The following is an 11589-nucleotide window of genomic DNA, read 5'->3' on the forward strand; positions in this document are numbered from 1 at the left end:
GGGAGAGGTAGCACAAGCGTAAAAATCGAGTTTGATTAAAATGCTGGAGGGCTACGAGCCTAGTATGTAAATCCCCGCGTCCTTGTGTATATTGCCGACTAGCGCTCTACATATGTGGGCCCGAGCTGTGTGTTCTGAGGGCGGCCCGCGGCCCTGCATGCTGTTTGTTGGGGGCTGTTTGTGTGGGTGTGGGTGTGGGTGTGTGTGTGTGTGTGGGTGTGGGTGTGGGTGTGTGTGTGTGTGTGGGTGAGGGGGGGGGGTGTTTATGCTCACCTATTTGTGTCTGCAGGATCGAGCATGGACTCTTGGATCCCGCCTTTCGAGCACCGGTTGTTTACAGCAATGACTCCTGTCCCATTTCCCTATCATACCTGGTTTTAAAATTATGAATAGTATTTGCTTCCACAACCTGTTCCTGAAGTGCATTCCATTTTCCCACTACTCTCACGCTAAAAGAAAACTTCCTAACATCTCTGTGACTCATCTGAGTTTCCAGCTTCCACCCATGTCCCCTCGTTCTGTTACTATTACGTGTGAACATTTCGTCTATATCCACTCTGTCAATCCCCCTGAGTATTTTATACGTTCCTATCATGCCCCCCCCTCTCTCTTCTTTTTTCTAGTGTCGTAAGGCTCAGTTCCTTCAGGCGCTCCTCATACTCCATCCCTCGTAACTCTGGGACGAGCCTGGTTGCAAACCTCTGAACCTTTTCCAGTTTCCTTATATGCTTCTTCAGATGGGGACTCCATGATGAGGCGGCATACTCTAAGACTGGCCTCACGTAGGCAGTGTAAAGCGCCCTAAATGCCTCCTTACTTAGGTTTCTGAATGATGTTCTAACTTTTGCCAGTGTAGAGTACGCTGCTGTCGTTATCCTATTTATATGTGCTTCAGGAGATAGATTAGGTGTTACGTCCACCCCCAGGTCTCTTTCTCGCGTCGTCACAGGTAGGCAATTCCCCTTCATTGTGTACTGTCCCTTTGGTCTCCTATCACCTAGTCCCATTTCCATAACTTTACATTTGCTCGTGTTGAACTCCAGTAACCATTTCTCTGACCATCTCTGCAACCTGTTCAGGTCCTCTTGGAGGATCCTGCAATCCTCATCTGTCACAACTCTTCTCATCAACTTTGCGTCATCCGCGGACATCGACATGTAGGACTCTACGCCTGTAAACATATCGTTAACATATATTAGAAACAGAATTGGTCCCAGCACCGATCCCTGAGGTACTCCACTCGTTACTGTTCGCCAGTCCGACTTCTCGCCCCTTACCGTAACTCTTTGGCTCCTTCCTGTTAGGTAGTTCCTTACCCATGCTAGGGGACTTTCCTCCCACCCCCGCCTGCCTCTCGAGTTTGAACAGTCAGCTCCAATCATCAGCGCTAATCATCAACATCATCAGCGCTAATCATCAATGCTAATCGTCAGCGCTAATCATCATTACTGTCCATCACACTATACGGGGGGGGGGTTAATCCATCTTAACACCCCCGACAACACACGCACATGTGCACCTGAAAGCTGAAGAAGTTCCCGGGATCAATGTCCCCGCGGTCCGGTCACTAACCCTATTAGCAGGCTGAGAGCTTTCTCTTCCTATAAGTCTTATCCTACTCTTAGTTTCCCTCTGCAACACCACCCGCCAATCACTTTACAACCAGGCACCCAATTATTGCTGGGTGAACAGAGTCGAACAGTTGAGGATTGGCGGCTAGCCAATCCTACCCGATTATAGAGATCGAACCCAGAACAAATCGTTCGCGAGGCGAATGAGTTACCACTACACCACTGGGACATTAACCTTGACTTAAATAGAACTATGCTAATAGCTCATGTTTTTCACGTTTGTGTGACCAACGTTACAAATACAGCCTGTCAAGAGATGTAACGGCTCACAAATATTCCCGTTTTCTATGCATCGGACTCGATAGGTTAGGCGGGTTAATTGGGTTTATAGGTTCTAGTTAGGATAAAAGGTTAAATTTTGTACGTAGTGGCACTTCAGGAGACCGGGCTGGAATAACACGGTTCCCGTGCCGGGGCCGGGAGCTACAGCTTCACCAAATTAATTAATCAGAAATCTTTAAAAATAAAGATTTAAAAATCTTTAAAAATAAAGATTTAAAAATCTTTAAAAATAAAGATTTAAAAATCTTTAAAAATAGATTTAAAAATCTTTAAAAATAAAGATTTAAAAATCTTTAAAAATAAAGATTTAAAAATCTTTAAAAATAAAGATTTAAAAATCTTTAAAAATAAAGATTTAAAAATCTTTAAAAATAAAGATTTAAAAATCTTTAAAAATAGATTTAAAAATCTTTAAAAATAAAGATTTAAAAATCTTTAAAAATAAAGATTTAAAAATCTTTAAAAATAAAAATTTAAAAATCTTTAAAAATAAAGATTTAAAAATATTTTATCGTCGTTAACCTTTAACACGCGCGATAAGCCTATCTCTCAAGCCTATCAGCTTAATATAAAACCACAAAATATGGGACAAAATTATATTGTTCAAAATATATAAATTAATTAAGTTTCTTAATTTTCTAACTTCATTTGGGATATTTACTTGTCAGACAATTTTTGTCCATTGTCTCAACATTCATATTTCGTTTTCTTTTCCCAACTTTAGCAATCACATCTTCACCAACGGTAAAAATCATCTTGTCTGAGTCCCCCCCTCAAGAATTTTCATATTACTTTTAGCATTAATATTTAAACAAAAGAAAACGGGCACGTAAGCAACATTCCCTTTTTGAAAAACAATTGATTGTCAGGAAAATTTTTACAGGCATCTGGCGTTGCCTTACTTTTACTTCCCCAAATTCTTCATAATTCACGCGAACTTTGGCAGGCTTCGTGAGCGATACACAGAGGTTTAAGGCTTCTCTGAACGATAGTACTGGGGCTCTCGTCAACTGGAAACCCCCAGTGTCTCTCCAGACAGCGTGGGGGGTGCACGTACGTCTCTCCAGTCCAGGATTATGTTTCTTATGACCTAATCAATTGTTTTAGCTAGTAATTTTAAATCTCACATATGCCAATCTCTCCAAATTTCTTCGTTTCACAAATGTTTTTAAGCAGGTCATTTAAATTATCTGCTTCGACTGGCCGTTAAGTGACTGTCTATAGCTTCTTGCAGGGTCTGAGTTCGATCCCCGACCGTCCAAGTGGTTGGGTATCGTTTTTTCACTCCGTCTTCATATCCCAGCTCCTTGACCCCATATCCCAGCGCCTTGTTCCCATATCCCAGTACCTTGTCCTCATATCCCAGCTCCTTGTCCCCATATCCCAGCACCTTGTCCCCATATCCCAACATCTTGTCCCCATATCCCAGTACCTTGTCCCCATATCTCAGCACCTTGTCCTCATATCCCAGCACCTTGTCCCCATATCCCAGCACCTTGTCCCCAGATCCCAGAACCTTGTCCCCCATATCCCAGCTCCTTGTCCCCATATCCCAGCTCCTTGTCTCCATATTGTCCCCCATATCCCAGCTCCATGTCCCCATATCCCAGCTCCATGTCCCCATATCCCAGCTCCTTGTCCCCATATCCCAGCTCCTTGTCTCCATATCCCAGCTCCTTGTCCCCATATCCCAGCTCCTTGTCCCCATATCCCAGCTCCTTGTCCCCATATCCCAGCTCCTTGTCTCCATATCCCAGCTCCTTGTCTCCATATCTCAGCTCCATGTCCCCATATCCCAGCTCCTTGTCCCCATATCCCAGCACCTTGTCCTCATATCCCAGCACCTTGTCCCCAGATCCCAGAACCTTGTCCCTATATCCCAGCTCCTTGTCTCCATATCCCAGCTCCATGTCCCCATATCCCAGCACCTTGTCCCCATATCCCAGCACCTTGTCTCCATATCTCAGCTCCATGTCCCCATATCCCAGCACCTTGTCCCCATATCCCAGCACCTTGTCCCCATATCCCAGCACCCTGCCCCATATCCCAGCACCCTGCCCCATATCCCAGCACCTTGTCCCCATATCCCAGCACCCTGCCCCATATCCCAGCTCCTTGTCCCCATATCCCAGCACCTTGTCCCCATATCCCAGCACCTTGTCCCCATATCCCAGCACCCTGCCCCATATCCCAGCTCCTTGTCCCCATATCCCAGCTCCTTGTCCCCAGATCCCAGCACCTTGTCCCCATATCCCAGCACCTTGTCCCCATATCCCAGCACCCTGCCCCATATCCCAGCTCCTTGTCCCCATATCCCAGCTCCTTGTCCCCAGATCCCAGCACCTTGTCCCCATATCCCAGCACCCTGCCCCATATCCCAGCACTTTGTCCTCATATCCCAGCACCTTGTCCCCATATCCCAGCACCCTGCCCCATATCCCAGCTCCTTGTCCCCATATCCCAGCTCCTTGTCCCCAGATCCCAGCACCTTGTCCCCATATCCCAGCACCTTGTCCCCATATCCCAGCACCCTGCCCCATATCCCAGCTCCTTGTCCCCATATCCCAGCTCCTTGTCCCCATATCCCAGCTCCTTGTCCCCAGATCCCAGCACCTTGTCCCCATATCCCAGCACTTTGTCCTCATATCCCAGCACCTTGTCCCCAGATCCCAGCACCTTGTCCCCATATCCCAGCACCTTGTCCCCAGATCCCAGCACCTTGTCCCCATATCCCAGCACCTTGTCCCCATATCCCAGCACCTTGTCCCCAGATCCCAGCACCTTGTCCCCATATCCCAGCACCTTGTCCCCATATCCCAGCACCTTGTCCCCATATCCCAGCACCTTGTCCCCCAGATCCCAGCACCTTGTCCCCATATCCCAACACCTTTAACAGAGGTCCTCCACATTTGAGAGCTCAAGAGAGCCCCTACACGATTGTGAGCTTAAAAGCCCAGACAGATCTCTAAACCTGGGAGCTTCCGGCAAGGTTTCTGAGCTTATGAGCAGCGTGAGCGCCGTGTGAGCACCGTTTGAGCGCGCCCAAACCCCCCCAGAGCCCCGGCCAGCCATCCTCGTTACTTCCCCCTTTCTGGAATTGAATCCAAATTGCATTTTAAGTGAAAATCTGAAGTTAACGAACCGGTGGCCGCTCACAATGATTGCGCGGCCTTGTGTGTGTGTGTGTGTGTGTGTGTGTGTGTGTGTGTGTGTGTGTGTGTGTGTGTGTGTGTGTGTGTGTGTGTGTGGTAGGTGTACTCACCTATTTGGGCCCGCAGGCTCGAGCAATAGCTCCTGGACTCTGTCTTTCTAGCTGACGGTTGTTTAAAGCATTGACTTCTGTCCTATTTCCTATCATATCTACTTTTAAAATTATGAATAAAGTTTGCTTCCACAACCTGCTTCTTAACTTCATTCCATTTATCCCACTACTCTCACGCTAAATTAAAACTTCCTAACATCTCTGTGAATCATCTGAGTTTCAAATTTTCACCCATGTCCCCCTCGTTCTGTTGGTATCCTGTGTGAACATTTCATCTGTTTTTACTCTGGCAATACCTCTGAGTATTTTATGCATCTCTATCATGTCTCCCCTCTCTCATACTTTCTAGCGTCGTCACGTTCAGTTCTTTCAGTCGCTCTTCATATCACCGCCCTCGAAATTCTGGAACCCTTTGCAGATTCCTTATGTGTTTCTTCAAATGGGAGGTTCCATGATGGGGCTGCATACTCTAAGACTGGTCTTACGTAGGCAGTGTAAAGTTCTAAATGCCCTATTATTTAGGTTCCTGAATGATGTTTTAACGTTTGCTAGTGTAGAGTATGCTGCTGATGTTATCCTGTTTATATGTGCCTCAGAATTTAGATTTGGTGTTATGTCTGTTTCCAAGTTTCTTTCTCGAGTAGTCACAAGAAGGTAGTTTCCTTGCATTGTGTACTGTCCCTTTGGTCTTCTGTCACCTGTTGCCATTTCCATAACTTTACACTTGCTGGTTTTGAACTCCAGTAGCCAGTTCTCCAACCATCTCTACAACTTGTTCAAGTCCTCTTGGAAAATATTGTTCTATATGGCTCCTTGTTATAATTCCTTAAGTCAGTGTCTATGTAGTTCAATCTTTCACGTGTAACTGATGTCACTCGGTTAATGTATGCCTCAGGTGACCGGTTGAGTCCTCCTCTCATTTCTGACCTTGTGTCAGGCCATCTGGTCCCAGACACCAGCTTCATTACATTGCATCTGCTCACGGTGAACTCTTGCAGCCACTTCTTGAACCATTTTTGCTATCCAGGTTTTGCTGTAGTTTAATGAAGCCTTTTTCTGTGGATCTCCTCTTCCTAATGACTGAACTATCAGTAAGATACTGATCAAATATTGATGAATCTGGACAAAAATCCGGTTCTAAAATGAACCATTGAGGGAGCCGGTCGGCCGGACGGACAGCACACTGGACTTGTGATCCTGTGGTCCCGGGTTCGATCCCGGGCGCCGCCGACAAACAATGGGCAGAGTTTCTTTCACCCTATGCCCCTGTTATCTAGCAGTAAAATAGGTACCTGGGTGTTAGTCAGCTGTCACGGGCTGCTTCCTGGGGGTGGAGGCCTGGTCGAGAACCGGGCCGCGGGGACACTAAAGCCCCGAAATCATCTCAAGATAACCTCAAGATAACCTATAACCCCGCTTGTCTCTTCTCGACACTGATACACGTCCTGCCTCATTCATTCTTTATTGTGCTTACGAACTCTCTGTGTCTCACTCACTGTGTCGTACCACTGCAGTCCCCGTGGCGCAGCGGTAAGACATTCGCCTGGTACTTCGCCAGCAATTTGGCCTGGGTTCGTATCCTGGCCGGGGAGGACTGACCGGGCGCCAATCATTAACTGTAGCCTCTGTTTACCCAACAGTAAAATGGGTACCTGGTTGTTAAACAATTTGGCGGGTCGTATTCCCGGGAATATTAGGATTATGGACCTGCCCTAAAGCTACGTGTACTAGTGGCTGTACAAGAATGTAACAACTCTTGTATATATAAAGAAATAAACGTGTGTACTCACCTAGTTGTGCTTGCAGGGGTTGAGCTCTGGCTCTTTGGTCCCACCTCTCAACTGTCAATCAACTGGTGTACAGGTTCCTGAGCCTACTGGGCTCTATCATATCTACATTTGAAACTGTGTATGGAGTCAGCCTCCACCATGTGTGTGTGTGTGTACTCGCCTAGTTGTGCTTGCGGGGGTTGAGCTCTGGCTCTTTGGTCCCACCTCTCAACTGTCAATCAACTGGTGTACAGGTTCCTGAGCCTATTGGGCTCTATCATATCTACATTTGAAACTGTGTATGGAGTCAGCCTCCACCATGTGTGTGTGTGTGTACTCGCCTAGTTGTGCTTGCGGGGGTTGAGCTCTGGCTCTTTGGTCCCACCTCTCAACTGTCAATCAACTGGTGTACAGGTTCCTGAGCCTATTGGGCTCTATCATATCTACATTTGAAACTGTGTATGGAGTCAGCCTCCAAAGTGTGTACGCGCCTAGATGTGCCTGCTGCCTTACTCATCAAGGTGTGGGGTTGAGTGCTAGCTCCTGAGCCCTGGCTGGCTCATACAACAGCTTCCGTCCCTCCTGAGTTTACCATATTTTGTTAAGATTGTTCAATGTACTTCTGACGTTACTTCTTGCAGCGCGTTCCGTTGTTCACCACTATAATGAAGCTTTGTGTTCTTCCGTCCCTCTTGTTCTTCCATTCCTTGTGTTCACCCACTCCACTAGAACAAATTAACAACTTCAAGATATGTCTCTTGCTTCTAGGCGTCTCTCCCTCTCTCTTAAGCTCGATTCTCCTTTTTCCCCACCACCAACCCTCTCTCTCTCTCTCTCTCTCTCTCTCTCTCTCTCTCTCTCTCTCTCTCTCTCTCTCCCTAACCAAACTACTACTCCCTCCCCCCACCCTCCCTATCACCAACACCTTAGACATACCAATTGACACGCGTTCCCCTCTTCCCTCACTCCTCCACACCCGCCCCCCCCCCTTCCATCACCCGTCCGCGAACTTACCGTATAATTAGACAAGCATATTTGTTCATCATCTCAACCAACCGAGATTTCTACCGGGGTTCCTGGTTGTGGTGGAGGAGCCCAGACACCCAAGAACACACCGTTTTCTTTTGATCGCATTTTTTTTTTCAGTGGGACACTTGGGTAAAATAGGCGGGACGTGGTGGCTGGTTAGGGATTGGGTTAAAGGGGGACTGGGGGTTGGGTGGGATGGGGGATGGAGGGAGGGTGTCGATGGAATGGGTTGGGATAGGAGGGGAATGGATGAGATTGGTCTTGAAAGGAGAGAAAGTCATTGATGATCCAGTGTGTAAGAATATTCCTTTTTATGTTAGTGCAAGGATATTGGGTGCGGGAATAGTGTGTGCGTGTGTGTGTATGTGTGTGTATGTGTGTGTGTGTGTGTGTGTGTGTGTGTGTGTGTGTGTGTGTGTGTGTGTGTGTGTGTGTGTGTGTGTGTGTGAGAGAGAGAGAGAGAGAGAGAGAGAGAGAGAGAGAGAGAGAGAGAGAGAGAGAGAGAGAGAGAGAGAGAGAGAGAGAGAGAGAGACACACACAGAGAGACAGAGACAGAGAGAGACACAGAGAGAGACAGAGAGAGAGACACACACACACTCGAGTATAATATAATGAGAAAGTCTTCTATTTACACTCTTGTTAAGGCTTTGAGAGGCGCTCCTCCGCCTGGCTCACCGTTATTTATTTTAATAAATATAATATGTTGCTCCGGCGGTCGCCAGCCGCCAATAAAAGCACAAGTCTGACCCGCATACAAACCTCCAGTAATAACTCAACCAACGGCAGTCGCAGCTCCAGTTTTTACAAGGGCCTTTGATGCCGTTTATTTTGGGCTCAAATGCTACATGGTTTTGCTTCAGGTACCAGGCGTTAGTTACTAGGGGTTAGTTAGTAGGCGTTAGTTACTAGGGGTTAGTTAGTAGGCGTTAGTTACTAGGCGTTAGTTACTAGGCGTTAGTTACCAGGCGTTAGTTACTAGGCGTTAGTTACTAGGCGTTAGTTACCAGGGGTTAGTTACTAGGCGTTAGTTACCAGGCGTTAGTTACTAGGCGTTAGTTACTAGGCGTTAGTTACTAGGCGTTAGTTACTAGGCGTTAGTTACTAGGGGTTAGTTAGTAGGCGTTAGTTAGTAGGCGTTAGTTAGTAGGCGTTAGTTACTAGGGGTTAGTTACTAGGCGTTAGTTACTAGGCGTTAGTTACCAGGCGTTAGTTACTAGGCGTTAGTTACTAGGCGTTAGTTACTAGGCGTTAGTTACCAGGCGTTAGTTACTAGGCGTTAGTTACTAGGCGTTAGTTACTAGGCGTTAGTTACTAGGCGTTAGTTACTAGGCGTTAGTTACCAGGTGTTAGTTACTAGGGGTTAGTTACTAGGGGTTAGTTAGTAGGCGTTAGTTAGTAGGCGTTAGTTACTAGGGGTTAGTTAGTAGGCGTTAGTTACTAGGGGTTAGTTAGTAGGCGTTAGTTACCAGGGGTTAGTTAGTAGGCGTTAGTTACCAGGGGTTAGTTAGTAGGCGTTAGTTACTAGGGGTTAGTTAGTAGGCGTTAGTTACTAGGGGTTAGTTAGTAGGCGTTAGTTACTAGGGGTTAGTTACTAGGTGTTAGTTAGTAGGCGTTAGTTACTAGGGGTTAGTTACTAGGGGTTAGTTACTAGGTGTTAGTTAGTAGGCGTTAGTTACTAGGGGTTAGTTAGTAGGCGTTAGTTACTAGGGGTTAGTTACTAGGCGTTAGTCGACAGGCGTTAGTTACTAGGCGTTAGTTACTAGGGGTTAGTTAGTAGGCGTTAGTTACTAGGGGTTAGTTAGTAGGCGTTAGTTACTAGGGGTTAGTTACTAGGCGTTAGTCGACAGGCGTTAGTTACCAGGTATTAGTCGACAGGCGTTAGATACCTGACCCTAGTCATAAGCGTTATCTTTTGCATTAAAACCAATGCGGTGACTTGAACTGTGAGATGAGAAGCTGGAAGAAACACTGGATGACACAGTCGTCAAAGTAAACGAAAAAAAAACTGGACGAGCTCGATGTGACAACATTACTGGGACCAGATGTATAGTCACCAGGCATCACCATCAATACGCGTTATTCACTTGATGTTAGTCACCAGGCAAATAAACGGAGATATGGCAACAACGTACAAGATACTATGAGGGAATCGACATGGTGGCGGTGTTGACGTCACGATAGGACTACGACAAGGGACGGATGCTTAGGAAAACTTTCACGTAAGAGTCGTATTAAAAGAGAACTAGACATAGAACCCCCCTGCGAAACCTCTACATCTTTTCTTCATTGTAATTATTAATCAGTTTACTGACTTCGAAGCATCGCAACCCAAGGTTATTAGCGCTATAAACAACGGTCTCGCTTCATGCAGGTCAGCGTTCAATCCCCGACCGTCCATAAGTATTTGGGCACCATTCCTTCCCCCGTCTCATCCCAAATCCTTATCCTGACCCCTTTCCAGTGTTATATAGTCGTAATGGCTTGATGCTTTCCCTTGATAATTCATTTCTTGACCCTGCCGACGAGAAGTTAATAAGCAACTTCAAAAGGAATTACATTTGTAATAACTACCTAGGCAATGGAAATCTGGGGCCAGGGAGCTACAGTTCGACCCTATAAACACTCATGTGTACTGTTTAGTGAGTACAGTAGTTGTCACTCATACGTCACTCCTCTCGTCTGTGGCAGATGACAGCAACAATTTACTGCTGCGTACGTCAAACTGGGCGTCTGAGTACGTCAAACTCGGCGTCTGAGTACGTCAAACTGGGCGTCTGAGTACGTCAAACTACGCGTCTGAGTACGTCAAACTACGCGTCTGAGTACGTCAAACTACGCGTCTGAGTACGTCAAACTACGCGTCTGAGTACGTCAAACTGGGCGTCTGAGTACGTCAAACTGGGCGTCTGAGTACGTCAAACTACGCGTCTGAGTACGTCAAACTACGCGTCTGAGTACGTCAAACTACGCGTCTGAGTACGTCAAACTACGCGTCTGAGTACGTCAAACTACGCGTCTGAGTACGTCAAACTACGCGTCTGAGTACGTCAAACTACGCGTCTGAGTACGTCAAACTGGCCTGGAGGTACGTCTTAATAGTCTGCTTGGTGTTGAGTCCGAGGTGAGTCCTCCCGTGGAGACGAGTCAGAACAAACCCAGAGACAAGCTGACTCACCAAATAGGACTTATACTCTACTCCAGCGCCAAAATCCAAGACAAAAAAATAAACTCTCGGGTATATACTCACCAAGAGGCTGGGTATATACACCTCTCACCGAAGGTATATCACATATACCCCAACACAGACGCCACCGTCGTCAATCTCCCTACGCCAACCTTTCCCGCAACGGGGCGACCCGACCCATCAGACCGGAAAAGATGGCGTCGAGGCAATGCTAACGGAAAGAACATAACAGGAGAGGGTGAGATGGGTACCGGTAATAAGGGGCAAGATAGACGACAATAAAGATTGGTAAAGAGGGGGGGAAAAGGAGGGAAGGACAACACGGTTGGGATCAGTGAGTGGTTTTCGCTGACTGACTTCGCAAAGGGTTCGGGGAACCTTGATGACTATACGCCGAGCTGCTGCCCGAGGCTCGATAACCCGCCTTGGGT

This window comes from Procambarus clarkii, chromosome 88 (genome assembly GCF_040958095.1).
Source record: "Procambarus clarkii isolate CNS0578487 chromosome 88, FALCON_Pclarkii_2.0, whole genome shotgun sequence".
NCBI lineage: Eukaryota > Metazoa > Arthropoda > Malacostraca > Decapoda > Cambaridae > Procambarus > Procambarus clarkii.